Here is a 24,864-nt window from a genome sequence, read left to right as displayed (position 1 = left end):
GCTGCGGCGCTGCCCTGCCCGGGCTGCCCGTCCTGCCCTGCCGCGCGTTGTGTAACGCGCCCGCGGCCCCTCCGCGCCCCCTGCCCGCACCCCCGGCCCGGGCAGCGCCGGGGGATGGATGGCCGAGCCCCGCACTCCGCTCTGCCCGCGCTGTGCCCAGCCGGGGGCCGCGATTCGCGCACTGCGAGCGCCGCTTTTTACCGGGGCAGCCCCCCCGGAGGATGCTCAGCATTTGGGGTTCAGCCCCGGCTCGGCTGGGCTGGCGGCCAGGCGGGGTTGGGGGTGGGAGGCAGCCGCGATCCATCTGTATTCCGGAGTATCGATACATCCCGGAGCAGGGGGGGACCGTCCCCAAGGAGATGGTGTCATCTCCACTTAATCCGCTGCTCCGCTTTGGCAAGTGACAAGCAAATCGCGGAGGAATAGGAAAGTCTGTCGCCTCGAATCCCACACTGGGCTGATTGCCTCTACTTCCAGCGGGGATGGGAGACAGCGGCAGAGCCGGGGGAGGGTAGGGATGGCGGGGAGCTGCACCCCGCGGTGCTGGAGATGGGTTTTCCCCACATTCATTTCCCCGTTCCGTGCTGCTTGCGAGGCTGGTGTGGAGCATAACTTTGCCTTTTCGCAGTCCTTGTGGAATGGCGGGACGGAGGGCATCTCCATGGCGTTGCATCATCCCCGGGGTCCAGCACAGGCTGGGTTTAAAGCCCCAGAGACCACTTGGAGAGAGGAGGGGGGTTATTATGTGTGTTTTGGCTTTGGAGAGTTCCCCCGTGCTGGTACCTGGGAGCGGGGAAGGGGAGGAGGTGTCACTTCTTCGATGCAGTCTCCTCTTGATGGAGGGAACCCAGCAGCAGATGAAATGCTGGCAGAATTGGTGTTTGAATTTTAGCCCTGTGATTGACATCTGCACTAGGCAGGACGGAAGGGTCCTTCATGCTTTACTCTGGCTGCTCATCTGGCTGCATAATAATAATGTGTTCATGGCAGTAAATCTGCTTTCCCAGGAGTTGTAGAGAAGTATTTGGGAGACAGTGAGAGGAGGAGGGAGCGAGTAAAGAGGAGATGTGGCTTTGGTGTAAGGAACATGAAAGGCTTTTGAAAAAAAAAAAAATCCTTATAAAGGAAAAACATCGATCTGCTCTGCTTGCGAGTAGCAGACAGACAGCCCTGGACTCTCTCCCTCCCACACACCCCAGACAAGCCACCGTGCTCTCCCTGGAGCATGTACACGCCAAGCACACCCAGCACATGCTGGGGAGCTCGCAGCCCACCCCGGGCTCAGACACAGCGCCCCGGGTTCGCTCTGCCTGGAGGCAAACCCCTCTCCAAGCCCTGCAGCTCCCACATGCTCAGCCACACAGGTGGGATCCACACGCACCGAACGGGCAGAAATAGCTGCATTGATATTCTTATTATGTAAATCAAACCTTCAGAAGTTCACATGAGCACACACATGCTGTCTTCTTTGCAGGGCTCGCAGTAGGTGGTTTGTTCCTCCAGTGCAGCTTTCTCTCTTGTAGTTGGCTCCAAGCATTGATTTGGGGTTTGTCTGACTCCAAAGCCCTTTGCAACTCAGCAGAAAACCCTCTACATTTGGTGTGTCTACGCTTGTTTTATGGCTCTTTGAAGATTCCCAGGACTCGGGAATGATTTCGCTACTGGAAAGGCAGACGAGCAGCAGACAGGGAAGCAGGGAAATGGCTGGGGGAGCGGTGGCATTTCCATACTCATCATGCCTTCTCTGATCAAGAGCTGGAGTCTGGGAGTATGGGAAGAGCTCTGCTGGAGTTACATAGCTTCTAAATGTGTGTGAACAGAACCACACACACATCTATGGCTAAAACACATAATGCAAGGCTCCACTTCAGACTTACCCTGGTTCACAGAAAACCCTCCCATGCTCAGGGGGCAGATACTCCCTTTGCATGCCCCTTTGATCAGAAATGACAGAGTGGGCACAGGGGAGATGATGTCACTGGTGTTAGAGGTGCTTAACATCCCCCTCTGACCTTCCTCCTCTTCCCCTCTTTCCATAGGGCCTAGCAAGGAGACAGGCCTCCAAGAGCAGCAATACAATGAGCCTGACTAAAGTCTATGTTAAAACTTTGCAGAAGAGGAATATAGGGTGGATTGGCTTGTTTTAGGTAAAATGTGTCCCAAAAGAAATGGCACGGGATTTTCTCTGTTCCCTCCTAACCACCACTGTTTACTACCCTGGAAGTATGTGTAAGGCGGATGCTAAACACTACGTGGGAATGGCTCTGCCAGCAGACAATAGTCATTGTCGTCTGTGTGACAGAAATAGTTCAAAGCCAAATCCTCCTGTCTGTGTGCAGGCAGGAGCCCCAGCACCTTCTCCAGGTGCATAGCTCAGGAGGGCATGGCAGGAGCTGGCTCCAGAAGCAGGATCCGCACCCAGCTCCCAGGAATGGCTGTGCATTTCTAGACTTTACCCAGGACCTGGTATTTACAGCTGATGCAGGGATGTTGAGAAAGCAGGAAAAATTGATCAGGGTGGGGGGGGTTGTGGAGAAAATCACTGAAGAACATAAACGAGGGTGAAGAGCCCCTGAGCACTGTGAGGCACAGCATTCAGAGGTGGGAAATCAGGGAGCGACCCCCAAAACAGGGAACACACTCTGCTCAGCCCCGCTCAGCCCTGTTCAGCCTAGATCAGCGCCGTTCAGCCTAGATCAGCGCCGTTCAGCCTAGATCAGCCCTGTTCAGCCTAGATCAGCCCCGTTCAGCCTAGATCAGCCCCGTTCAGCCTAGATCAGCCCCGTTCAGCCTAGATCAGCGCCATTCAGTCCGGCTAAGCCCAGCTCAGCCTGGTTTAGTCTAGCTCAGTCTGGCTCAGCCCCGTTCAGACCCGCTCAGCCCAGCTCAGCCCCATTCAGCCCAATTCAGCCCAGCTCAGCCCGGCTCAGTCCCTTTCTGTCCCGTTCAGCCCAGCTCAGCCCAGCTCAGCCCTGTTCAGCCCAGCTCAGCCCCATTCAGCTCAGCTCAGCTCAGCCCCGTTCAGCCCCGTTCAGCCCCATTCAGCCCCGCTCAGCCCAGCTCAGCCCTGTTCAGCCCGGCTCAGCCCCGTTGAGCCCCGTTCAGCCCCGCTGAGTCCCATTCAGCCCCGTTCAGCCCGGCTCAGCCCCGTTCAGCCCGGCTCAGCCCGGCTCAGCCCGGCTGCGCCAGCGCAGGGTGCGGGCGGTGCCGCCGGGCCCCAGGAGGGGGCGCTGTGGCTCCACGCAGCGCAGGGTGCGGAGCGGCGCGGAGCGGAGCGGGGCTCGCCCGCATCCCTGCCCGCATCCCTGCCCGCATCCCTGCCCTCATCCCTGCCCGCATCACAGCCCTGCCCGCATCCCTGCCCTCATCCTTGCCCGCATCTCTGCCCTCATCACAGCCCTGCCCGCATCCCTGCCCGCATCCCTGCCCGCATCCCTGCCCGCATCCCTGCCCGCATCTCTGCCCTCATCACAGCCCTGCCCTCATCACAGCCCTGCCCGCATCCCTGCCCGCATCACATCCCTGCCCGCATCCCTGCCCGCATCACAACCCGCATCCCTGCCCGCATCCCTTCCCGCATCACAGCCCTCATCACAGCCCTGCCCGCATCACAGCCCTGCCCGCATCCCTGCCCGCATCCCTGCCCTCATCCCTGCCCTCATCACAGCCGTGCCCGCATCCCTGCCCGCATCCCTGCCCTCATCCCTGCCCTCATCACAGCCGTGCCCGCATCCCTGCCCGCATCTCTGCCCGCATCCCTGCCCGCATCTCTGGCCTCATCACAGCCCTCATCACAGCCCTGCCCGCATCCCTGCCCGTATCCCTGCCCGCATCACAGCTCTGCTCGCATTCCCCGGCAGCATCCCCTGCCCGCACCCCTGTCCGAATCCCTGTCCGCACCCCTGCCTCCATTCCCCGGCTGCATCCCCTGCCCGCACCTCTGCCCGAATCCCTGTCCGCACTCCTGCCCACATTCCCGGTATACAGTCATCCTCGTCCGCATCCCTGCCCGCATTCCTGCCCGCATCCCTTCCCGCATCGCTGCCCGTATTCCTTCCCGCATCCCTTCCCACATCCCTGCCCGCATCCCTGCCCGCATCCCTTCCGCATCCCTTCCCGCATCCCTTCCCGCATCCCCTCCCCATCCCCGCCCGCGGTGAGGCGGAGGGGCCGGGGGTGGGCTCTCGGTGCCGCCGGGGCTCTGCTCCCGCTGCCCCGGTGCGGCCGGACGGGTGCGGGCTGCGTCCTCCCGCCGCGGAGCCGCGGGGCGAGCAGAGCCTGCGGGAACCGGCCCGGTGCGAGCAGGGATCGTTCACCCGGTGATGAAATGCAGCTACTTCTGGGACAGAGCCCAGCAGCTTTTCCGTGCCAGCAAATACTACAGGGGAAGTGAAAAATCACTTCATGCATTGGAAGTGCAGAGATGAACTTAGCGAGGCAGAATATAAATTACCCAGACCGGGGAAGCTTGTGCCCAGTTGTTTGATTTACACCATCCTGCTTGCAAAAGTATCATGAGATTTTTAACAACTGTAAAGACCTTGGCCCATTTCCTTCCAGGCCACATAGAGCAGCTTTTCAGAAAGGGAGAATATCCTCACACACACGCAGATCTGGCCTCTGAACAGATCCATGGACCGAGGACTGGTCCTGCTGTTCTCCCTCTCCCCTGGAAGATGGCTGCCAGAGCAGGATGCCGAGTTAGGGAATGGTGCTGAGCTGAGTCAGGGCAAAGTCTCTCCTCCCGGCGATGTGTGCACTCCAGAGTGTTCTGGGATGCCAGGGAAGGTTTTCCCCTGCTCGCTGTGCCACGTCCAGCTGATGTGCTGAGCCTGGAGCACGTCTGGCCAGGGCTGCAGCGGGCTTGTGGCTGCAGATGGTGTGGAAAAGGGAAATGCTATCAAGGAGAGAGACCCGGGGAAGCAAACTGGATGTATCTCCCAGGTACTTTTGTGTGGAGAGAGGATGGGCAGAGATGGACCAGACAAATGAAGTGACATTCCCACGGTTTGGAGTAGGCACAGGACAGCTGTTGCTGGCCTGATGAGCTAAGCTATGCAGTACCAGGGAAGGAAAAGTCCTGACTAGTGGGAGGGAGGAACGGGAGAAAAAGCAGAAAGCAGAGGAGCAGCTGATTTACAGTGAGCTGAAGGCTACTGAAGGACTTAAGTTTATTTCAAGAATGCTGGATCACATCCCAAGTGGAGGTGGCATAAACTGGGTATATGGACATGTCATTTTGGAAAGAAAACAAGAGTCAGGCCCAGGATTCCCCTGAGCCTGGGCTGGGGAGTTTAACACAACATTTACAGCCCCCTGCTTGGGGAGTAGTTTTCCTGCAGCCTTGAGGCAGGACCTGCGAGCAGCTTCACAGGAGAAAGATGCTTATTTGTTTTTGCTATTTGTTCTTCTGAAGTCATGTGTTCTACATCCATTTTATTGTTGCCTGCACGGTGCAGCTGGCAGAGCTCAGCTCTGCACAGAGCTGCTGCTGTGTCCGCTGCAGGGCTGGCTGGGTGGCACTCATGGTGGCACCCATGGCAGTGGCATGTTTCTGGGTGTTGACATAGCATTCCCCAGTGCTTGAGCTCTCACACGTGTGATTCCTGGCTCCTGTTCCAGAAAAACAAGCAGTTGCACTGCTGATGGATCACCTCTTGCAGTGGCAATAGGAATAAGTCATAGAGGAGTGAATTATCTAGAGAGGGTCACCTGCAGAGGAGGATGGAGTGAATTGCCTTTGCCAGGCACATGCTGTTGTTCACTGATGGAAATGCTGGGCAGAGGTAGAAACTGGTGTGCCAGAAGCACCAACAGAGCTCTGCAGCCCTAGAACAATTCTCTCTGTGTGTGTTAGCAATGGGCAGTATTTGGAGGAGTGTTTTCATCACAGAGACATCCTCCCTCCCAGACAATCATGAATTACAGCAAAGTCAGCTCACAGCTGACACACCAAGCTTGCAAGCCAAGCTGTGAGAGATTCTCACACGTAAGAGAAGCTCCAGAAAACCAACAAAATCCCAACAATTTGCTCCAGGACTTTTTGTTGGATATCAAAAGAAAATTAGGAGTAGAGGGAGCTCTCACTCCCCTCTGTTCTCCGTACTCCCAATTTCCAGTAGAGTAGCTCTGGATCCTGTAGTCTTTTCATGCCTGGGACCTGTCTCATTGCTATCCTGATAGGAAGTACATCTTTTACCCTGGTATTTAGAGAAGATACATCCTGAAGCCTTACGACAGGTCTTCTTACAGCCTGGACTTTAATATCTTTGCATATTACAGCTGGAATATGTTGTACAGCAAGTTCCTGTGAAAAGCTCGCAGCCCCTTGCTGTAAATCACTGCAGCCTGTCAGGCTGTTAACTGGCTCTGTGGTGAGTGAGGATCTCTTTTTTAGGCTTTGATTTAGGGTGTGATTTAGAACCTGGCCTGTGCTCTGGACTCCACTGTGTCCATCATGGTTTTGGATGCAGTTTTGGCCAGAAGTCCTGAGTCGGCACAACCGATCCCATTTAGCCATTTCTTTAGCCTGACCTAGCTGTGTGTGTGGCTGTCAGATGCATTGCTAACTCTGGAGACCCCTGTGGTAATTTATCTTGCAGCTGTAGATGCTGACTTGCTAAGCAGGGTGGAAGACAGGGAGGGTGAGCTTTAAAACCATCGCCTCGTGCAGGCAGCACATTCCAGGTGAGGCTGTGGGACCAGAAAAAAAAATAAAAGGAATTTGTGGAAAATTACAAAGCGGCTCAAACTAAGCAGGGAAGAATGAACAGAAATGAGCTGTGACCCCAGGGAGGAGGTTGGGGATTCAGAGCAGGCAGGAGGACCAGGATGAGCAGGTGTGAATCCTCAGCTGGCCCTGTGGGATCAGTGGAGCAGACACCAGCAAGGCAGGACGCTGCTCTTGGTGCCTGGCTGCTCTTCAGGCAGGTACAGATGGTGAGCGGGTGAGCAGAGCCCTCAGACATATGCTGGGGTACATATGTGGCTCTGGGTCCCTCCTGGCTCAGACCACCTTCCTGCCTGGAACAGCAATGTTATTCCAGCCATTTCCCACTCTGCTCCGTGCTGAGCCAGGTTTGCAGTCAAAACCAAAGGCGTGTTTGGAGGGAGCAGCCAGAGCTTAGGAGGCACAAGCTGAGACTGAAGAATGCCTAAGAAATACTGAGGAAGTCAAAGGGAAGAACTAACAAAGCACAGTGTTTGTGCTAAAATTGTGAACAGAGAGAAGAAAGCAGCAACAAGGATCCCTGTAACATAGCCCTAAGACGAGCAGCTATTTCTAGAATTGCCTATTGTCGTGTCGTCCAAATTCGGAGTTGCTTCTGCAAAAGTACTCCAGGCTTTGCTGTTTTATGCTGGAGAATGCTGATAATGTGTTTATCTGCTATTTCCAGTCTCCTAAAAGAGAATTGTAAAGTATTTGAAAATGATGGACCGTGTTTTAGGCCAGTGAATAGATAAATCTGGTCTACCAGGGAAAAGAGAGCAATTAGGATTTTCCCACAATGTTTACCTAAAGTAACCAAAGAGCGGAAATTTGAGTTCGGAAATATTTAGATCAAACTATTTTTGTGCAATTAGAGATATATGTGCATCAATCCTTTTTGCTTTTTGAGGGAAAGAGTTACGGTGAAAAGACTGATTGGAGCTGGAAGTGTTGCTCAGGGAATTTGTTGGAGGATGAGAGATGAAGGAAGGATCTGGTTTGCTGATGAAGCTGGATTGGGCCTTGTTAAGACTGGAAAAAATGGAGAAATTCTCTAAGCGCAGCAGTAGGACACCAAAGGGATCAGAAAGACATGGAAGAGCGCTGTCACTCCTGGGATAACCTTTCACCTGTGTGGGGACGTGCAAAGTCAGTGGTTGTCTGAGGACTCTCATCTGCAGAGCCAGATGGAATATCCTGTGTGTGACTATTTCTTTATTGATTCCTTTCATGCTTTGTGTTTTCATAGCATTCTGCAGTAATGGAGTAAGTCACGAGTCATCTATGAAGTATTTTTTGGGGGGACAGTTTAGATCTAGTACCAGATAATTTCCTTGGGTGTCTCCCAGCTTTCTAGGGAAAGAGAAGGGGTGAATAACCACATCTCAATTTTCTCCCCTCTTTGTGACTGGATAGATGTCAAAATCACTCCTCTTGTCTCAAAGGCCCTGCTGCTGCAGATGTGTTACTGAGTGCTCAGATATTGCTCAAAGTTTATCAAACACAGACTTTTTTTTACACCTGGGCTCAATTGTCACCAGAGCAATCAGAACCACAAAGAGCCCGATCCTGCAATTGGAATCACACAGTCAAATTTTAATTACAGCCCTGTGGACATAATGAAACTGATTTCCATGACCAAAGCCTAAGCAACAGCAAATCCATACACACGCCGAGTGCAGAGTGAATCATGTTTATGGTTCATCAGTGTGCAGCTTCTTTGCTCCAAAATGCTGGTCAGGAAGGCAGAAGAAATATTCCCCGGGATATTATAAAGACTAACATATCATCAGAGGGAGAATCAATGGAGATTGATGGCAAATTAGATGGACACTTGAGACATTAAAAGGAAGGATGGAAAATAGAAGTGATATTATAATTGAACCATATTAATACATTTTAAATTGCTTTACAAATATTAACATGTTAAATAAGGGAAGCCTGGAAATTATAGTTCATCTAGTCTGGGAAAGCTGTGAGTGAGGAGAGACATTCGGGTTCCAGTACAAAGGTATATGAAGGTTAAAATGAAAAGTGATCAGAAATATTTTAACACTTTGATGATAGAAGAACAAGGGGACACATCAAAATTAAAGGGCACAACTTTTAAAGCAAATTAAAAGGAAATAGTCCTTTCTTCAGTGTATAGTGAAGGCGCACAATTCCCTGCTGCAGGATGTCACTGAGATGAAAGTCCAGATGGATTTGAAGCATAGAAGGCTACATAACTCTGCAGCAATTAATAGCATTTGCAGCCCTGCAATCTGGGACAATGGTAATCAGGTCTCAGGCTTCAAAGCAAAGGATGACCATCTTCTGGGGTCGGGAAGGACATTTTCTCTCTGCATAAAAAGAACATAATAGGGTTGGCCAGGTAATGTGACTGCCTATGGTCGATCCCGCTGGAAGCTAAGTCAGCAAGAGATTAGCAAATTGCTTCTGTGGGTGCTGGATTAAGGTATTATAAAAAGGTTTTCATCAATGCCAGACAGAATATCAATCCAGCAATCTCTTCTTCTGTGTCAACTCCCACAAAAGTAATTTCAGTGATTAGAATAGATATTGAAGTGGGACATGAAACGGGTGGTTACAGACAGCAGCAGTGACCCCGAGCTGCACGGCTCAGTTTCCTCTATCAGCACCAGCATCTGTGGGATGGCACAAAGCTGGGATGAGCCTGGAGTCTCCCAGCAGCAGGTTCTGTAGGGATACAAGCTCCCTCTGCCCAAGGGCCTGCTGCCTGGACAGAGGAGGAGGAAAGGAAACAGGGAATGCTGTCACCTCTGCTCAGTACCCGAGGAAATGCAGCACAAAGCTTGGAGAACAATTCAAATCCTGTCAGTAGAAGCATTTCAATTCGCAATTTTGCTCTGACAGATTTTGAAAGTAGTTGGTGACAAAAGGTAGCAGAACATTATAGAAAACAGGACCTTAAATACTGGCATGGGATATGGGGAACACTCGGAAAATCAGCCTCCAAGGTGTTTGTAAGATGTCACCTTAAAAAAAATCATGTAACAGAGATAAGTGGGTGCATGAAATACTGAGACTTAACCAAAGCAGCTTGGTAGGAGTGACAGGGTGGACAGAGATCAGCTATGGAGCCGTGCCCTCTCCCCACATTCTCCCCACAGTCCCATCCTCCTGAGGGTCCCAGGGTGACTCTCCCTGGGTGCCTTGTGTTGGGCAGAGTCCTGCCCAGTCACCACCGTGCTGCAGGGAGGCAGGAGGAATGAGCCTTTCTCCATCCCTTTCCTCTCCCTTCAGCCGTTCTGTTCCTGTTGATGAAGACAGAGGTTGGGTGAAGAGAAACAAGGATGTTGAGTACAGACAGGGAAGTTCAGCTTCAGCAGGTGGCACTTGCTGAAGGCCACTTCTGCACTGGCCATGTGTTGGAACTCAAAATGTCCCTCAGACATTTTTGGAGGTTCCGGGCCCAGGTCAGAAGCATTTGAGACCCTGGCAGGCAGCTGGAAACAGCTGTGATTTTGGGTTTGAACCATGGAATGATTTACCAACCTTGCAGGAAGAACAAGAAGTCACAAAAGTTTATATATTAAAGTAGAAGTAGTCACAAAGTAAAGGGAAGAATTTTTGAATGCTGTACAGGGGGGTTTTAACACCTGTACAGGGGGTTAGAAGTTTTGTACATGGAGGTCAGAGGTTTTAAGATGGAGGGATTTGGGCCTGCCCTGTCCTCCCTCTTTCTTCTTCCTCACCTCCATGTTCTTGGTGATGTTGGCACTCACAGATTGGTTTAGAGTAGAAAAGCACCATTTAATATAGGTAATAGGCATTGGGGAAAAACTGTACCCATGTAACACGTAATGTACCATATAAAAGATAGAAAAGCACCATTTAATATAGGTAATAGGCATTGGGGAAAAACTGTACCCATGTAACACGTAATGTACCATATAAAAGACAGCACAGCCCTGGGCAGGGAGAGAAGAAGCAGTCGGGAGTCAGAGAGGATGTCAGGGTGTGTGTGTGCCTCTGCCTGAGCTGTGAGCAAACCACAGCAGCCCCAGAAGAAAATCTTTTAGATAACTTGCAATAAACTGCCTTGGGACCGGACAACAGAGACTGCTGAGCCTTTCTTTGGAAGCTCGGGTTGGAGGAGAGACTTTTCCACCACATGGAGCCCCTGACCCAGGCCTGGGTTCCATCAGCCATGAGCATCTCTGGGTGAACAGAGAGGCTCTCCCATGCCAGGTGATAAAGCAGTGCTGCCTTCAGGAAGGTGGGAAGGCTGGGCAGCTGATGGCTGTGAGGAAAACACATCAATAGATGGGATAAAGTTCTGACAGGTGTGTGACTGGGAGCAGGGAGTGGGAGCTGGCTGCTGGGAACACAAAGTTCCCTGGTGTGAATGCTCAGACAAATTGCCACATCGGGAGGAACGATTCCTTTGTTTCCTGGATGGTAAAAAACAGAGAGAGATGTGAGTGGCAGGTGCAAATCTGCTGGTGAGGTGTTGTGGAGGTGTGATGATTACTGTGCTCATGGCCTGGGCTGGGAAGAATGGATGAGGGAGTTTTTGTTCTGCAAAATTCAACAAAAAGATGCATGCAAAATAATAAAAAAAAAAAGTTAAAAGGTAGGACTGCAATTTACTTGCATTATTGAAAGATTGATTTCTGATGAAACGAGCAGAGAAAGGAGGGGAATAAAATTTTATGGATAGCAAGACTGGGGATCAGAGGTCTAAAATGGCAGCTGTTAGTATTCTTGAAGAATTGGTTCAAATGAGACTGCAGAAACCACTGCAAGCTTCTGATTTCCCCCCATCTGCATTTAGGAAAGAGAGGGAGACCAGCAGGTTGGCCTCAGTGCAATTCTGCTGGATTTCCCCCGAGAATCAGAATTGTCCCTGCATTTCAAGTACCTGAAAGCCTTAAAACACTGACAGGGCTGAAAGGTGAGGCGAGGGTCGAAAGCGAGAACGGCTGGCAGGAATAAGTAGATTGTAGTGTAGGCTGGATAATTCAGGGATCTGTAATAAAACTGCCCAGTGACAGCCAGTGAATAAAAGACTAGAGGTATATTATGGTTTACGGAGCGCAGGACAGATGTGTCTCTAAGGAGGATGAGATAAGGAGAGGAAGGCAGCAGGGGCTGCTTTGGGATGCAGCAGCAGCGTGTGAATAAAGCAGCGCTGTAGTGAGATAGTTCAATCATGGTGCTGTCACTGGCGTGTTATATATGACCTTGAGCAGGTCACTTGGACTGGGAGCTTTGCAGAAAAGCTTTTTAAATGCAGGTGTTTCCACGCACGGGAGCTGAATCCCTTCAGGGCTGCGGCTCTGAGCCTCCAACTCGCACGGCGGATGGGAGCTACCCAGGGAACTTGGATCCAAGTTTGGCATGAGGGAAAATCCAGATTTTTTAAAGAATTCAGTAACCTCTATCCTCAGGAAATATAATCCCCCAAAGACTGGTAGTCAGCTATGCTGACTCTTTACATTTCCAGTGCTGGGCAAAAGCAGTGCTGGTTTGCCTCTCTCTCTCCTCCACACCAGTAAAATGGCTCCTTCTTAGAAATCTGGCCTGAATTAATCTCTCTCCTCCTTGCCTAAGATCACTGGCAGAGCTGGCCTTTCACAGGAGTAGATAAGGGAAGAACATGCTAATTGTATCTGTTTGCCTCCCTTGCACACAGAAATTAGTATTTTACATACACAAACCATAAAATGAAGTTTGCAATTGCACACACACACACAGAGACGTGTGCATTGTGCTTTAAGAGCGCTGAATCAAGGCTGCTGTTTCATATTAATCTTTTTACCAACTTCAGCATTTGCAGTAAATAGCAATTAATGATAAAGCTGCCTGCATTAAATAGAAAAGAGGCTGATAAGTCCTTCCTACCAGTGGATCTTCCAGCAGTGCTTCTCATTACTCTGTTAAGTTTGAAGACGGAGATTTTGTCCGTGGCTGCACTTTTTTTTTCTTACTTCTGCTCCTCTGAGGCAGCTCTTCTGTAAAGCCTTGACACCAGTGCAGTGCAGTCCCCAAAGCCTCGTGTGTCACATCACAGGGACACACCTTTGTGCTGGGGCACGACCCTCCCTGGGGTGCTGTGGCAGAGGTCGATGGAAGGGCTGGGGACAAACACGCTCTGCCGCCTTTGCACAGTGTTGCTCTGCTCTCCAGACCTTCATGGTTAACGTTTGGACTTGGGAAAAGGAAATCAACACTCCAGATTTTATTTTTAGGTGTAAGCATAAAATTCCAGGCACCTGAAGGGATAGGAGCACTGTTTCCCAGCTCAATAATGCAGAATTTTTGTCTTCAGACACTCAGGATATATGGGAATCCAGAGCTTCCCTCTGGCTGCCCTGGCAGGTCTGGGACCCTGGCAGGGGTCAGGAACCCCCCTGGACAGAGCCCCCAGAGACACTGTCTGTGATCTCTGTCCATGGAAAAGAGTTTTCAATCTTACAGGATGAATTACCAGCTCTGAGTGTTTGATAAGAGTAATAATTAAGTATGGCACGGGTGCAAAAGTAAAATTTTAGGACTCTAGATTATGGGTTCAGAGGGGACAAGATGGAGGAAATTGGGTGTGTCTTGTCCTTTTTCTCCTTCTTCATGCCCTCCATGTTTCACTGTGGTGTTGGCATTTTTCTGTTGGTTCAGGCTGGGGACACACTGTCCAACGTAGGTGACAGATATTGGCACGTTATTGTAAATCCAGCACAGGTAGTTTCTGGTATTTAATGTTTGTACCATCCCACTGAGGGCAGAGCCCCACACGCTGCCCTGCAGGACAGAGCTGCGGCAGGGCAGCAGAACATGTTAGAGATAAACAGAATAAACAACCTTGAAACAGCACAGACGAATTATGGCTTCTGCTTTGGCAGCGGGGCTGAAAGACAGAGACTTTCTACAGTCTCGGAAATCATCTAAATACCACAGATTCTGACAAGGATGCATTTTCCATGCCCCATGTGCAGTGTTCAAGCCTGTAGCATGTGCTGGGACAGTGCTGCAGGACTGTGGCAGATGACAATAAACCACTGGAGGATTTGTTCTTCCTCATATTGCCCAAAACTCATGTTAATAAAGCAAAATATACCCAGAGCTGGGGTACTTCTGAGGTGAAGCTTGTTTCCTCCTCCTGGAGAAACTCCAAGAGAGAGCTAATACAGGGAGCTGAGATCTTTGGCAATGTGGAAACATTCAGAGATATTTGGATGCTCAGTTCCTACACACATACCTAATTTATTTTAAATCCTTTGCATGCAGGGAGCTGAGCAGGTGCTGCTTCCCTAAATACCCCCAGGACCGAGACTGCTGTGAGCAGCATCCTGTGCTGGAGAAACCAGGCACAGACACTGCCTGAGGAGCAGGATCCCTGAACAGGCTGTGCCTATCCTGTTTTTTTTTTTTTTTTTTTTTTTTTGTGTGTTTTTTGGTGTTTTTTTTCTTTTTTTTTCTTTCTGTGGTTTTATTTATTTATTTATTATTTTGGCTTAATGTCACAGGCACTTGGGCATCACATGTTCCAATTTTCTGTAAGGGCTTTGTGCCTGTTTGGTTCTGTGGTGATTACAAAAAAAAAAAAAAAAAAAAAAAAAAAAGAAAGCCAGGAGAAGTGAAAAGGAAGAATTCAGAGAAATAGAGGGTAAAAAGGGATGGTGTCACTGTCTCAAAATAAGCCAGCAGCATATGGCAATTTCTAATGGAAAAAGTAAATTCACTCTCAGATTATTTCCTGGGAGCTTTTCACTCATTTTTGATACAGGGCTTTGCTCATCTATTTTGCTGTAAATCTAATTATTTCATTTTAAGTTCTCTGTTGAATGCAGGTTTAGACTAGAAGACAGCAAAGGACTCTGAAAGTCGTCAGCTTAAGGAACTCAGAAACTCAGCCTTGCTGAGATCCCTCATGTTGTTATGAAGATCTGACAGTTATTTGAATTCCTAGTAGGAGTAGGTGAATAATGATTTTTTTTTTTTTTTTTTCCATCAGTTTAGTTCTGGAAGAAAAAATGAAGGGAAAAATTACTTTTAGGTATTTAAATATAATTAGAGTGGCAGGGGAAGAATCAAAAGATTTTATATTTGAGACTAAAAGGAAAAGACAGTAGAAAATAATTTCAAAACTTGAATTTTGTATAAATGAATAACTTTTTTTTTTTTTTAATAGAACTGTATTATTTCACTTTTGGTTGGTTTTGGTTTTTTAACATTTCCTTCTAGATCCACTTTATAGACACCTTATCATGAAGCATTTACATTAAGAAATAATGCAGTCATGTACTTTGATTATTTTAATTTTTTCCCATCCCACTTTTTGACAGTAACTATCTAATGAATTCAATCTGAATTAATAAACATTGGCAGACAATCCCCAAGCACTTTTCTGAGCCTAATTTTAGGATGTGTTAAAAACAATGTCTCGCATCCTTTAGTGCCTATGATTGCAGTTTCCTTTTTGCTGCACACAGTTAAAGACAATTCCTACCTCAAATAACAGATACTCAAAGGGTCCAGAGTGATGGGAGATAAAAGGAGAAAATAAAAAGATCTGTCTGAAATCAAAGTAAATCAGGAGCAGAGCCATAGAGAGAAGAGTATGGTCTTGACTTCATTCCCTGCTTTCTCACCAGCCTGGGGATTAATTATAAATCTCTTTCTCACCCATTAGATTTGCCTCATACTCCTTCTACTCCTGCACTTTCTCATTCACACCTTCAAGTCTTTGCTACTCTTCCTTTAATCCAACTTTCCTGCCTCTCCAATTTTTGCACGCTTTCCTCTTTTCTGCTGTGCTCCTCCTGGAGAGGATTGCTAACGAAGTGGCAAGTGTTAATAACATGTCTTGGCTGTGCCTGCCGCGATGGAGAACAGAGGAGCAAGGTGGGTGAAGGAAAGCTGCAAAGGAGGAGGAACGGGATGATCTGAACAGATTTCAGACCCCGGACGAAGGTGCAGGAAGGCAGAGGAAGCCCCTGCACACTCAGAAACCACTTCGCAGTGGGAGCAGAGTCTGAACTGAATGTCTCAGGGGGAGAAATCAACCTATCTGCGAGGTGGGACTTGTCTCCTCAGGGATACAGGGGCCAAAGCAAAGATTCCAGGACTGGGAGGTGTGTAAGGGGATCCAGCAGACCCCTGCCCTGTGCTGTGACAGGAGCTCAGACCACGGCATCCTGCACTTGATTTGTGTGGCTGGTTTTGGGCACAGGGACGTGGGGCACTGGGGGAACAGCAGCTGTGGATGTGCACATCCAGTGAGACAGGGGTGATCCAGTGAGACAGGGGTGATCCAATGACACAGGTGATCCAGTGAGACTGGGGTGATGGTGCTCCCTGTGCTGGCAGGGGTCCCACAGCCATCTGCTCTGGGCCACGGGGCCTCACCTGAGCCTGAGGTATCACCACACCCCTGCCAGCTTCCTGCAGCATCCCCTGTTTTCACTGCAGCCTCTGCTCGTGGTGCTGGGAAAATCTGGGCAGAACCTGTGGCTTTGGGGGACTGAAGTGTTTAAAGGGGAAAGCTCCTGTTTTGGGACAGGCTAAGCCCACAGCAGCTGGCGGGGACAAACTGTGCTGGTCCTGTGGGAACAAAGATGCTGTCTAGTCTGCAGAAGGAGGGACAAAGTAAAGGTGTAAATTAGAGGGAAGCTTCCTTGATCTGCTCTGGTCTGAGAATATTATACCAGGGATAAAATGTCCAGGAATAGCTGTCTGTCATTGTAAACAGTCACATAAGCCATGAGGGATAACTTCAGGCTATGTCTTCATGAGCACAGCAGACTCTAAATATTCTTCTTTCTTTGGAAACTCTTTCCCAACACCTTTGATTTCACAGGGATAAGCCAGCTGTATTCTTATTCTGCATTTAATTTAACACTCATACAAAATTATGTATCTAGCCAGCTATTTATTATCTAATTCGATGTCTGCAGTTGAGGAAAGCCTATTTATCCTTTCCCACAGCAGTGTCTCTTTCTCTGGCAGCTCTGACTAGCTGCTAGGTGCCCTGGGGAATGTCAAGGCAGAATTAATTAATCATGACCAACCATGGAGGTGTTTTCCAGATTTGGATTTGGCCAGCTGATTGCACAGGATCTTTCTGGGAGTCAGGCTGTTGAAGGCACAAATGTGACACTTGCTCTGGATTGCTTTCAAAGTCACTTTGGGAAGCTGCAGAGGCATGCAGGATCCATGCAGGGTGACGAGCTCTAGCAGGAGGATGTGTGCAGGCTGGTGGAGGGGACTGCTCACTCCCTTTGGCAGGACACCATGCCAAGGAAACTTGAAAGTACCACTCAGCACGTTCTGTCCTTCCCCCAGCCCACAAAGGTGTGAATCTCTCAGCATTCCCATGGAAGCCTTGTAGGCATCCATTCTGAATGTCTCCCTTGGAGCAGGAGGAGCTGTGATGGCACCTGGCACTTGCCAAACTGGAAGTCACCCCTCGGCCTGCCCACGAGTGATGGCAACGCCAGCCAAGTGCACAGGCTGGGATGAAACTGCAGTGTTTGTTTTACAAATAGCTCTCAATTCCTCCAGACCTTTTGCCTCCCTTTGTACAGCCTGGTTGAGCATGTGCTGTTCTTCCTGGTCAGTGATCTCCTCCTGGCACTGAGGAAAGGTCAAGTGTCCGTGCCAATCCTTTTGGATCTGTCAGCAGCCCTCAGACCCTCTGGCGATGAAGGGCTCACTGTGGTTTGCAGTGTCTGGCACGGATGGGCAATATCTCCCTGCAGGAGCATTCCTCCTTTCCAAAGACACTCCACAGTGTAACTTGGAGTAAGGAAGCATTTCCCTCAAGGACTCTTCCAGGGGGTAACTCCATGCTCAGTTGTAGTGTTGCTGTCAGAGGGATGGGGCTCCAGTGCTACAGATGTGCTGGTGACAAGGGGTAAGGTCAACTTTCAAGTAAATTATCCACAGTTTTCAAAATTGATCATCCTCAAACCTCCTTTCCTGCCTTTGACTTGTCCCATTGTTGCCTGACACAGAGACAAATTGAGGCACTTTGCTGCTTCCCCACCGCAGAGATATGAGGCCACAAGCACAGAAACGTCAGCTGGGATGGGATGGAGCCATTTGTGGGGCGGGGAGGTGGAAACATCAGCTTTTAATGGAGGTCTCAGACTCCAGCAGTGCTCACTATTAGCCAAGAGCTGTAATCCATAGTGACAGGCCAGCTGGAGCACGAGGACACTTCCAGGCAGATCTGCATTCAGAGGTGCACTCCCAGCAGCTGCGTGGGGGAATTCAGATTTCCAGGCATGTCCTGCTCAGAGGAAAAGCAGGCAAAAAAACCCCTCTTCCACTGTATGTAGATCTCCAAAAGTTGGGGATGCTTCTTTTTATTCCCACTGCACCAACACAGCTCCCCTGGGAGAGGTGGTGAGGGCTGATCCTTCTCTGCCAGGGTCCTTCCTTCAGAAGGAGCAGCCCCTAGAGAGTATTGGGACTTCTTTATCCCTGCTGAAAGGGAGGAGAGGGAAGGAGAAAAGTCATGCATGGCCATGCTCTGCTCTTTCTCCATCCCCATCCCACACAGGAGTTTATTCAACAGAAAACTATTTTAAGACAAAGTTATTTGCTAACAATATATCCTATAAAATAAACAAATTAAATTCTAATTCATTTCTCTATTGAAAATTGTGGTGACAAGCAAATCCATTAATAAGCTATCATTGTTTATCTTCAACTCCCTGAAGTCTCTCAGGCTGATTCTGGGAAAACTTATCTGGTTTTCCTGCTCTCTGACCAGGCTGTCACATCCACATGTGACAAACATTTTTTGAGTGATTATTTCTCTGTTGAGTTATCCTTTAACCCTTTTGGATGAAGTGCACCCAGAACTGCCTCCCCACGTTCAAAATGGGCTCTGTGTCCCCCACAGCGCTGCCTCTGTCTCTCACCCAGCCGGTGGCTGCCCAGGGGGACCTCGGGGACATTTTCCCCCCTGCAATGAGGAATGGATGGAGTTCCCTTGTTGCAGGCTCAGTTCCTCGCCCTCCCTTTTGCCTCTTGCTTTGCTCTTCTCTTCAACCCACTTTTCCCACCACCTGCACAGACACAGCGGCAGAAATTCACAGAGAGCGATTCCCCTCTGCTACGTGCAGCGGAGCAGAAATGTGGTTTCAAACAAGCAAAAAAAAAAAAAAAAAAAAAAAATCAGGTAGACTTCCAAGAAGGAGGTGGAATACATCTTTTAAAAGTACGTAAGTGGTTTGGAAGACAGAGGTCCCAGGAGGTCAATGGTATTCAGACTTTTAAATCCCTGATGCTCATGAAAACATTGCATACAAATGCCACTCTGGGAAAATCTGCATTTTCTTCTTCTTCTTCTTCTTTTTTTTTTTCCTTTAACAAGTAGAAGAGTTTGTTTTCTGGTGTGCAGAAGGGAGAGGAGCTGTACTTTGCTGTCATTGAGCTGACAGAGCTGCTTGGAAAATGGACAATTTTCTTGGGAAATTCTTGCCTTTTGATATGTGGTGTTTTTTAATAAACTTCAGTGTAAAGGACAACCATGATCCCAAAAGGCTCTTATGACCTAAAAATTTAAAAGCAATAATAATTTCAGATCATTGATATCTTCTGTTCCTTAGTGCTGAAGCACTAAGATGCTGTGGGAAATATTTAGCATTGCATGAAAATACATAAAATAAACAGCTTTATGCAATGTATAATACATTCTAAACATATATCAATACAATGTACAATATGTAAAAATGTCAAAACAAATTAACTGAAACAACACAAAAATAATGTGTTTATTTCCTCAAAATTAAGCATTTCAATATGACTGAAATGAAGAGAGAAAATCAAACTGATTTGTTTTGACACTTTAAACGTGAAAAAAGTTTGCCAAAATTGACGTTCCCATGCAACGTTTCGGTTTTGAGGGAACCGCGTTTTCCTGTGAAAAACTGTTCTGTCAAAATTTTTTGACCAGCTCCACTTACAGTCTATCTAAACAGACAAGCATCACAGCCAAGACTCCCAAACGCTCCAGGTGGTCAGGAGATGGATTAAGCACGGAGCAGAACAGTCTCAGAGAAGGAAATAAATAAAGCTCAGAGCTCGAGGTGGCCTCGAATGTGGATAACAAAGGCTGCAATGCTTGAGATGCTCAGACCTGAATGGTGTTGAACTTTAATCCCACAAAGGACTGAATTCCTCCAGTTTTTAATTTATTTTAGCATATCTGTGTTGCAGAGCTGGTGCACTGATGGGAGAGGGTGTTTGTGATGCCAGTGCAGATCCTCAAGATCCTCTGAGATTTTCTAGTTTTTGGCTTTGGTTGGAGTCAGGCTGGTACCAGCCTTCTGTGCTTGACAGATTAATCCTGGTAAGGATGAGATGGCTTTATTTTCCACAGATCCTTCTGTCCCAGTGGAAATCCCAGGCTTGGGGCTTGGGGAATAGGTGGAAATGCAGTGCTGCAGGTAGATTGGCTCTGGGATTCAGGGCTGCTGAGAGCAGCTTTGGGTAGAAGTTCTCTCACCTTCATGATACACAGATTTTAAATCTTCTCATTATATAAATGCAGTTCCAGGTTAATGTGAGTTTCTAATTTAATATGCTGGTCCAAATTAAGAGTTAATATGGTATTTGATTATCTTTTTGCAATGAGATCCAACCCAAGGCTCATTGACTTCGATAGACTTTGCAGGAGAACCTGCAATGGCAGAGCCTGAGCTCCAGATTTCTGACTTCTGCTGCAGAAGCTGCCCATGAAATGCTGTTATTTGGGGTTAATACTCATTCCAGCTCACATTTCTAGCCTGAATTGAAGCTCAGTGCATCTAAGTTCTCCTCTGTGGGGTGGCTGGGCTGCAGAAGGGGCTGACCCTGGGTGTTTCCAGCCTCAGAGCAGTGCCCTGCATGCCTAGACCAGTGATTTGTGTCGCTCACCTCTAAGTCACCCCGCAGGGAGTTGCAGGGATATGGAGCCCACATCAGGTACCAGCTGTGCTCACCCTGGCCCTGCCTGCAGCTCTGTTCCCCCACAGAAGCCTGAGCCATGCCATCCTCAGGAGGTCCCACCCTGCTTCCAGAGTGCCCTGGTAGGGGTCTGGGACAGTGGCAGGAGCCAGGGGGATTAAATGCTCAGAGAGTTTTATGGCCACTGCAAATTCCTCATCCATTCAGTGGGATAAGGAAGGTGGGGCTCCCCAAGGCTGGAATTTGCAAGTGACAGCTCAGAGTCCCTTTTCTCTCCCCTCTTCAGCTGCCCCTGCTTCTCTTGGCTCCATCCAGCTGAGTGGTGGCGAAATGTGGAGCTCAGAGGAAGCTCCAGGGGTGCCTTTCATCCTGGCAGGCAGGCTGGCACTATCCAAGCAGCAGGAGAAGGAATGGCCTGTGGATTTTAACCCCTTCTGCTCCTCCACTCTTAGAACACGATAACCCAGCCAAAGGCTAAGCTCCTTTTAGAGGGACAAGACAAATGGGAAGATAAACCATTTGCAAGGATTAGGTAACCACAGCTTCCTTTGCTGAAAGAAGCAGTGGTAGTTTGCATTTCCCAAGCCCTGTGGAGTGGCATCACTCCATGTGGAGCTGAGGTGACAAAGTCTCTTCCCAGGAATGAATTTCAGGGCAGAAATATTGCACAGACTGTCAGGTGTGGGATATGAGTTGACTTTCTTGGATTGAATATTACATTATCACTCTCCAGAGGAGTTTTGGCATCACTTTTTTTTCCTTCAGCCTCTCAGCTTACAGGTCGCAGTTGTTGCAATGGAATATGTTAGAAAGGCAAGACTGGCACCAGAATGGAGCAGTTGTGAAAGCAAAACCCAGGATTTCTGGACTCTGGCACAGGCCTCATTAAACTGAGCATTCAGATTACTCTTTCCTGAAGTTCCAGTAAAAATTGAAGGGACTAGTATGATTTTTGTTCACTTTATTATGTTTGGTTTGCAGGTGTTTCTTTTTCCAAATTGCAAGAAAAGTATTAAATGAATTTGGATATTTCCTCTTGTGCATAAATTACAAAATCTATTTCGGCTCAGTCAAAACACGCAGCTTAAGAAAACACTTGATTTTGATTTTGAATGTATGTTACTCAACATGTAATGAAAAACAAAACACAATCTTGAACCGATCCCTTCCAAACGGAACACTCAACACATTCTGTTCCAAAGAAAAGCTGACTTTATCAAAACGCCTTTTTTTTCCCCCTTAAATCAACAAATTTCTACAAAGTGTTTTGCCTCGGATGAATTGGCATTTTCTTGACATGAAATGAGCAATCCAAAATAATTCTAAGCAGCTCTGTGGCAAGTCCCAGCTAATTCTGGAATAGTAGCATGAAGGTGCGTGGGAAGGGTACTGCAAGGAGACCTAGCACTGAGCTGAGAAGGAAGAGATTTGGGTTGAATTCCCGAAGCAGCTATAAAATGAGCTGGGACAAGCCATTAATCTACCCTGTGTCTCAATTCCCACCCTGCTGAATGGAAAAAAGCAGCGTCTCCCCATCTCCTAAAGCTACTGCAAGGATAAAAATCTATTAACACTTATAAGATTACTGGACTTTGAGATGAGGTGTATAAATACTGAGCAAGACAGAAGATAGAGCTGCATTTTTGTGTAACTTGGAAAGAAATTATGGGGAAGTGGACTAACTAGGACAATACTTTAATGATAGTAGGAATAATTTCAAGTTCAGGGCAGTGCTTAATAGAAATCACTGCTCAACACCCGCCATATTTTTTTTTTAATAAGCAGCTCAGAAAAGTGCAATTTATCATTATTATTATTATCATCTACATTCATTCTATCTCTGCCACTTCACAAATGAGAGGAGTTCCTCACAAACATCTCCAAAAGCGAGCTCATTATCCAGTCTCCCTATTTTTAACTCTCATTTGTGACAATAGCTATCAAACTCTTGCCAACAGTTGGGCTGCTGGTGTGCTGACACCGCTGCTCCACAGCCCGCTGAGCGGGATTAGCTCACTGTTCCCTCGCCTTCCCCCATCTGTCCCCGGCCATCTGCTCTCCTTGCTCTCCTGAATAGATTCTGAGCTTTTTGGGGCATGGACCGCCTTGCTGGTTGCTGTCTGTGCAGCACCCACTGTTCCAGTCTTGGATTCAGCAGGATCGGCTTCGGAGTCGCAGAAATGTGGAATGTCTTGAGTGGGAAGGGACTCTCAAGGACCAAATTCCAGCTCCTGCCCAGACCCCCCAAAATCCCACCCTGGGCATCCCTGGCAGCGCTGGCCAAAGGCTCCTGGAGCTCTGGCAGCCTCGGGGCCATGCCCATTCCCTGGGGAGCCTGGGCAGTGCCAGCACCTCTGGGGGAAGAACCTTTCCTGCTCTCCAGCCTGAGCTGCCCTGGCCCAGCTCCAGCTGTTCCATCCAATTCCTTCACTGGTCACAGAGAGAAGAGATTGGTGCCTTCCTTTCCAGCTCCCCTTGTGAGGAACCTGAATGCCACAACTTCTCCCGAGTCCCCTCTTCTCCAGTCTGGAGAAACCTCAGCAGCTCCTCCTATGGCTTCTCCTCTAGACCCTTCCCCATCCTCATAACCCTGTGACACTTCACAAGCCTGTCCCATGTACATGTGTACAGCAGTTCATTTTAATTATTTTCCCAACCTATGGAGCACTGTGAGAAGGATCTCCTTTCCACACAGAGCCCTGACCCAAGTGCTTGAGGCACCTGGAATTCAGAGCAGTGATTTTGGCACCTTGGCCAGTAGATTTATGATCAGGACTTTTGGGGTTTTACTCCCTCTGTCCAGCACCACCTGATTTTGTGACTTAGTGGAGTCACCTACTACTCTTGCTTGGTTTGAAGCTGCCTCTCATCTTCCTCATCATCACACCAGGAGTTGGTAATTAGCTAAAGTGTGGGGACAAACGGCCTGAGAGTAGGTACAGAGCTGTTACCATTACAATTCTTGCCTCCTTACAGGCAGGGAATAATTGGAGTTTCTGCACAAAACCTGCTCCCTTTAGGCTGCTGGTTGAACTGCATTAATAAGAGGGTTTGTGGGGTGGTTTTGGTTCATGGAATATTCTGAGTAGTTTTAAGCAAAGTGTTGATAAAATGAAACTAAGAAAGAAATCTTTTCTCCTACAAGTCATTTTGGCTCAAAAGTGATATTTTTATCACTCTTCCATCTTTAGGGGGTGGAAAGACAAATCAAAAGGAGAAAAAGCTCCAGTAGTTACAAATAGAGACTTGGAAACCCCTTGGAGCTCTCACAACCCAAACACTGACATCTCCCAGTCATTATTCTTTTCAGCATGAGCAATTTGGCAAAAATGAAGTGAATTTGTGGACTCTGTTGATATTTTTGGAGAGGTATTTCTCATCTTCTCTCCTTGCCTTTCCTCACCCAAAATATTTCAGCTGATGAATATCCCGCAGGTCTAACCACTCATGCATATTTAAAACTGGAGTGGTTAAAGAATAATGCAAATTTAGACACTGATCAGAGCAGAATTACTGAGATTTGGGGATGGATTAGCCAATCACTCCCTGAATCAGTGAAATCCCATTTCCCTAAAGAAACAGATTTACAACCATTTGGGATTTTACAGTGTTGTATGCCACAGTCACCCAGAGAATCAGAGCCACTGCTGAGTTGCAGCTCCAGCCCTGACTCAGTCAGATATCACTGTCTGCAGTCTGAGCTATAAAGACATCTAGGTCAGAAGTGCCCAAATTCTGTTTTGCCAGAGCTCAGGTTCATCCACAGCAGTTCACATCACCTAAACCCTGACAGATTGGCTTCCCTCTCCATCCACATTGCCTGGATTCCTCTGGCCCTGACAGAGGAAAGGTGTCCCCAGCTTGGTTGGGTTGCTGGGCAGGGTTTCCAAAGGACAAGCAAGGCTGCTCCTGGCTGTTGTCTTTCCAGTATTTTCATGGCCATCTCTCAGTTAGGGGCAGGACAGAAATGTTACTGCTCCACAAGTCAAATCCTAAAGGTGTGGGGCAGCAATTCGCTGTCCAGGAATCTGAGTGCACAAACTCAAAGCAGGCATAGCTGAATAAAAGGTAGAGCAGCAGCACATCCTGTACTTAAAATTAAGGGTACACTTAATGTTCTCTGAAATGAGGTCAGACATTCGTCACTTTCCAGGGTTGAGCTCTAAACTAACATAAGCTGTTTCATCTCTCCCCTGACACTTCAGTCTCTTACTAATTTATCAGCATCCTAA

At 48.3% G+C, this 24,864-nt stretch overlaps 1 protein-coding gene across 1 annotated transcript in view; it reads left to right on the top strand.

The window, feature by feature from the left end:
- The window catches only part of BRINP1 (BMP/retinoic acid inducible neural specific 1), a 93,297-nt gene that overhangs the window by 488 nt on the left and 67,945 nt on the right, over window positions 1-24,864 (top strand). The window lies entirely within an intron of this gene.

The sequence above is a fragment of the Taeniopygia guttata genome, chromosome 17 (assembly GCF_048771995.1).
Source record: "Taeniopygia guttata chromosome 17, bTaeGut7.mat, whole genome shotgun sequence".
Taxonomy (NCBI): domain Eukaryota; kingdom Metazoa; phylum Chordata; class Aves; order Passeriformes; family Estrildidae; genus Taeniopygia; species Taeniopygia guttata.
Note: the sequence above shows the minus strand (reverse complement) of the source record. Positions and strands in the feature narration are given on the sequence as shown.